Source organism: Oryctolagus cuniculus, chromosome 7 (assembly GCF_964237555.1).
Source record: "Oryctolagus cuniculus chromosome 7, mOryCun1.1, whole genome shotgun sequence".
Lineage (NCBI taxonomy): Eukaryota > Metazoa > Chordata > Mammalia > Lagomorpha > Leporidae > Oryctolagus > Oryctolagus cuniculus.
The window spans coordinates 144991152-144996951 of NC_091438.1; the positions used below are offsets into that span (position 1 = coordinate 144991152).

Genomic DNA, 5800 nt, shown 5'->3' on the forward strand with positions numbered 1-5800 from the left:
GACCAGGAGAGATGGGTGAAAGAGGTGGAGCATTCTAGGTGGGGGCCACAGAGCAAACAAGGGCAGGAAGCCTAGTTTATTTCCATAAAAGAAAAAATGCACAAAGTGTACAAGAGCCCGAATAAAGCAGTCTTTTCTCCCTCGTCACCTAAAAGAACCTGATCCAACTCCTAAAGCACCAACAGGAAGCCGAGCTCTGCAGAGGTTACACGGCCCATCCTATGGCAAGACGTTCTTTCTTTAAAAAAAAAAAAATTATTTATTTGAAAGGCAGAGTTACAGAAAGGAGAGACAGAGACAAATCTTCCATCGGCTGGTTCACTCCCCAAATGGCCACAACAGTGAGGGATGAGCCAGGCTGAAGCCAGGAGCCAGGAGCTTCACCCAGGTCTCCCATGTGGGTGCAGGGGCCCAAGTACTTGGGCCATCCTCCACTGCTTTCCCAGGTGCATTAGCAAGAGCTGGATAGGAAGTGGAGCAGCCGGAACTAGAACCAGCACCCATACAGGACGCCGGCACTGCAGGCAGCACCCTTACCTGCTACGCCACAGCACCGGCCCCAAGATGTCCTTCCACAATCCTCCCAAATTCACGGTAAACCACTAATGCCCCAACTGTCCCTTTCTGTCCTTCTTTCCCCCAGGCCCCGCCCAGACCTTCCCTGCTCTCAGGAGACCCCCAAGGCTCTGCATGCTTCTGCTGAGGTCCATCTGTCCCCTCTGCCTTCTTCACAAAGACTCCTTAGAACCCGGGCTGGGAGGAAGGAGGAAAATCCAGGAATATTTACATGTAAACATTTCTTCCTGTGGCAGAGGAAAAAAAAGATTAGAAGGAAATCCACCAGCATGTTAACGGCCAGCAGAACTTTGGAATCAGATAAAGCTGGGCCTGGTTCCTGGCTCTGCCACTCTTTCCAGTTGTGTCACCTTGGGCAAGCCTCGCTGGAGAAGTCTCTCTCACCTCTGACTGCTGTTCCATGAATCACTCTGCATGGTGGCTAGTATATAGGAAGCCATCTGTGGCGTGTAGTGACAAAAAAGTTATCTTGAGCTGGTAGGAATTCGGTGAACTTTATCAGTAATGTATTTTTGCCTTTGTTAATATTTATATAGGGGCTGGTGCTGTAGCATAGTAGGCTAAGCCTCCGCCTCAGTGCCAGCATCCCATATGGGTGCCAGTTCATGTCCCAGCTGCTCCTCTTCTGATCCAGCTCTCTGCTAAGGCCTGGGAAAGCAGTAGAAGATGGCTCAAGTGCTTGGGCCCCTGCAACCATGTGGGAGACCTGGAAGAAGCTCCTGGCTCCTGGCTTCAGATAGGCCCAGCTCCATCTGCTGTGGCCACTTGGGGAGTGAACCAACTGATGGAAGACTTTTCTGTCTCTCCCTTTCTCTGTAACTCTACCCCTCAAATATTTTAAAAAATATTTTATTACAAATATTTTACACTGAACACTTATTTGTAATTTAAAATAAAAGTAGCTGGGGCAGGCATTATTGCACAATGGGTTACACTACCACTTGGGATGTAACATCCCATATCAGAGTGCCTGACCCAGGTCTGGCTACTCAGCTTCTGATCCAGCTTCCTTCTAATGCATTCTGCAAGGCAGCAGCAGATGGCTCAAGTGCTTGGGCCCTGCCACCCACATGGAAGGCCTGGATGGACATCTGGGTTGTTGGCTTCGGCCTGGCCCAGACCTGGCTGCTGCAGGCATTTGGGGAATGAACCAGAGGATAGAAAAATCTCTCTCTTTTGAAACATGTGTTTTTAAAAAATAAAACACCATCGGGGCCAGCGCTGTGGTGCAGTGAATAAGGCTGCTGCCTGCAGTGCCGGCATCCCATGTAGGCGTTGGTTTGAGTCCCGGCTGCTCCACTTCCAATCCAGCTCTCTACTATGGCCTGGGAAAACAGTAGAGGATGGCCCAAATGCTTGGGTCCCTGTGCCAGTGTGGGAGACCCAGAGGAAGCTCCCAGCTCCTGGCTTCGGATCGGCGCAGATCCAGCCATTGCAGCCATCTGGGGAGTGAATCAGAGGATGGAAGACCTCTCTCTCTCTCTCTCTTTAACTCTGACTTTCAAATAAATAAATAAACACCATAAAGATTATCAAATACATAGGCATAAACTAAAGAGGACTCAATAAACTGTGGGTATCCACATTCTGGAATATTATGAACTCATTAAAAATAATGAAGCATATCTGTGAGAAGCTCTCAAAAAGAATCATCAAAGAATAGGTATTATGGGCCAGCGCCGCAGCTCACTAGGCTAATCCTCCGCCTTGCGGCGCCAGCACACCGGGTTCTAGTCCCGGTCAGGGCGCCAGATTCTGTCCCGGTTGCCCCTCTTCCAGGCCAGCCCTCTGCTGTGGCCAGGGAGTGCAGTGGAGGATGGCCCAGGTGCTTGGGCCCTGCACCCCATGGGAGACCAGAAGCACCTGGCTCCTGCCTTTGGATCAGCGCGGTGCGCTGGCCACGGCGGCCATTGGAGGGTGAACCAACGGCAAAGGAAGACCTTTCTCTCTCTCTCTGTCTCTCACTGTCCACTCTGCCTGTAAAATAAATAAATAAAGAAAGAAAAAAGAATAGATATTATGGGGGCCAGTACTGTGGCATAGCAGGTTAAAGCCCTGGCCTGCAGCGCCAGCATCCTATATGGATGCCGGTTCTAGTCCCGGCTCCTCCACTTTCAATCCAGCTCTCTGCTAACGTGCTAGGGAAAACAGAGATGGTCCAAGTATTTGGGCCCCTGCACCCATGTTGGGAACTGGATAAAGCTCCTGGCTCTGGCCTGACTCAGCCCTGGTTTGGGGGAGTGAACCAGTGGATGGACAATCTCTATTTCTCTCTCTCTCCCTCTCTCTCTCTATATATATAACTCTGCATTTCAAATAAATTTTTAAAATAAATGAGTATTATGAAAAATCACTATACACAGACTTCAAATTTTGCACCAAAATACACCTTTTAATTCCATTTTCCATGACCTTTTGAGGTATCCTCGTATTGTGACATAAAAAAAACTCCGCAGTAAACACAGAATGAGAATAGCAAGTTACAAAACAATCTGTGTAGTATGATCCTTTTGTACTAGTATATATGAGTATATATACACTAATATATATAAATACATATTTATAAATTCTCTTACGTATGTCAACACAAAAAGGGTTTGAAAGATACTCAATATCATGGCTATGTCAGCAGTGAAAATGAGGATTTTTCTTTTTTTAAATCTATATTTAAGATTTAAAAAAAATATTTATTTATTTGAAAGGCAGAGTTACAGAGAGGCAGAGGCAGAGACACAGAGAGAGGTCTTCTATCCGCTGGTTCACTCCCCAGATGGTCACAACAGCCAGAGCTACGCAGATTGGAAGTCAGGAGCCCGGAGCTTCCTCTGGGTCTTCCATGCGGGTGCAGGGTCCCAAGGACTTGGGCCATCTTCTACAGCTTTCCCAGGCCATAGCAGAGAGCTGGATCAGAAGTGGAGCAGCCGGGACTCAAACCAGAGTCCACATGGGATGCCGGCACTGCAGTCGGTGACTTTTCCCACTACGCCACAGTGCCAGCCCCTAAATCTTTCTTTTTTTTTTTTTAAAATATTTATTTATTTATTTGAAAGTCAGAGTTACACAGAGAGAGGAAAGGCAGAGAAAGAGAGAGAGAGGTCTTCCATCCTCTGGTTCACTCCCCAGATGGCCACAACAGCCAGAGCTGTGTCATTCGAAGGCAGGAGCCAGGAGCTTCTTCCAGGTCTCCCACATGGGTGCAGGGGCCCAAGGACTTGGGCCATCTTCCACTGCTTTCCCAGGCCTTAGCAGAGAGCTGGATCGGAAGTGGAGCAGCCGGGTCTTGAACCGGCGCCCATATGGGATGCCGGCGCTCAGGCCAGGGCGTTAACCCACTGCACCACAGCGCCGGCCCCTGAATCTGTATTTCTTTGAGGCTTAATTTTAAAAAATAAGATGCATGGCGCTGGCCTTGTCGCACTGCGGGTTAAACCACTGCCTGTGAGGTTGGCATCCCATGTGAGTGCCAGTCCGGTGCTGCTGTTGTGGCCACTGGGGAGTGAACCGGTGGAGGGGAGAACCGTCCCCCTCACCCCCGCAACTCTTCCTTGTTTCAAAGAAGTAAATCTTTTAAAATGCATGAATTACTTGTAAATAACAATAAACAAAGTTGTAAGGGAAAAACAGGCAGGGAGTTTCCTGGTGTATCAGGCCTGTGGCAGAGCACGCCGGGCAGCAAAGGATTCCACGCACCGCACCTGTCCACTCCCCGCGCACCTGGGGCTCCGGCCAGCTGCCGGGTCAGCAACCACACCCTGTCCTCCGGCCCCTGCAGGAGGAAGAGTCGGCCCCGGTGGCCTCCCGGGGACGCCCGCAAGCGTCCGCGCTGAGGGGAGGCAGGGGTGCGGGAGCACGGGGGATCCCTCCAGTCGCGGTCGTCACGCCCACGAGGAAGGAGGCGCTCCGAGGGACCACCGAGTACGAAGGGCGACGGCCCCGAGCCCGCCGACACCTGGGGGCCGCGCCCGGCGCGACGCCGGCAGTCCTCCGCCGAAACCGCGGCCCCGGATCGAGCCCCCAGGCCGAGTCCCGCGATTTCCGGGCCGGTTCCAGGCGAGCGGGGTTCTCCCCGCCTCCGCTCCGCGCCCCCACCTCGGGCCCGTCTAGCGCTTGGGCACCGAAACCGGGCCCACCGCAACCCGCGAGCTCCGCGCTCCCCAAAACCGCTCCCGGCCACCCCGCCCTCAGGCGGCCCGCGGGCCCGCCACTTCCGCATAGTTCCCCTCCCGTCACCCCACGCGCGCCGAGGCCCCGCCCCACGGCCCCGCCCCGCACGTGCGCGCGCCGCTCCGCCCGCCTCCCCCACGTCCTCTCTCCCAGGGCGGCGCCGTCGGGAGTGGGACGAGATGCTCGGCGTGCGCGTGGCGGGCTCGGGTCCGGGGCTGGCCTGGTGCGAGCCGGGTGGTCGGCGCGGGACTTGGCGGACAGCTGGGGGCGGCCCCGGGACTGGTGTGGTGGGCGGAGGGCGAGTCTCGTGAGCGGGAGGCTGGCGGCAGGGGTGGAGATGAGCTTCGGCGAGGTCCGCCCTCAGACCCGGCGGTTGGCTCGCTGTGGGTGCCGTGACCTGACCTGAGGGCGGCCGGAGAGCCGGCCCGGGAGGCCCCGCCCCGCGGCGCGCAGCGTCCTCCCGCCTCAGGTGTGGCGCGGAGCTCGGCGGCTCTGCACCGCCACCTGGTGGCCGCCCGCGGCGGCGCTCGCCTGGCGCGCCGGGAGCCCTGAGCGCCCGGGGCCACCGAGGCGCCGCTGTGGACCTGCAGCAGCCGCCTCCCTCCTCTCTCAGTCGCCTGGCGTGGTTGAGGAGGGGCCTCCGACCACCGGCAGCTTCTCCTGAGCACCTACTGTGTGTAAGGTTCAGCGCGGGCTGAGCCGGGTAATGGGAACTTTGTGTTCTGTCACCCAAGTACGTCTTAAAAATTAAAACAAGTTTTTAAAAAACTCGTATTCGTGGTTCATGAAACTTATCTAGGAACATTTTGGGAAAGTTTTATTTATTTGAAAGAGTTACAGAGATTTTTGCACCTGCCGGTTCATTCCTCGAAGGGCCACAGTGGCCTGGGCTGGGCCAGGCAGAAGGCAGGAGCCTGGAGCTCCACCCGGGTCTCCCACGTGGATGGCAGGGGCCAAGCACCTGGGCCACCTTCCGCTGCTTTCCCAGGCACGTTAGCAGGGAGCTGGATCGGAAGTGGAGCAGCTGGGACCACAACCTGCGCTCTTACCGCGTGGGTTT

The 5800-nt window shown here is 54.7% G+C and overlaps 1 long non-coding RNA gene across 2 annotated transcripts; it reads right to left on the reverse strand.

Moving 5' to 3' along the window:
• Positions 1-2947: 2947 nt before the first annotated feature.
• LOC138850707 (uncharacterized) lies at positions 2948-4785 on the reverse strand. Of its 2 annotated transcripts, none has more exons than XR_011390829.1 (2): positions 4272-4785; positions 2948-3477 (listed from the first exon to the last, which is right to left on the reverse strand). It is a non-coding gene; the product is annotated as an uncharacterized lncRNA (long non-coding RNA). The 2 variants fall into 2 exon arrangements; XR_011390828.1 differs by having other exon boundaries at positions 3221-3477; positions 4291-4763.
• Between the last annotated feature and the right edge of the window lie 1015 nt (positions 4786-5800).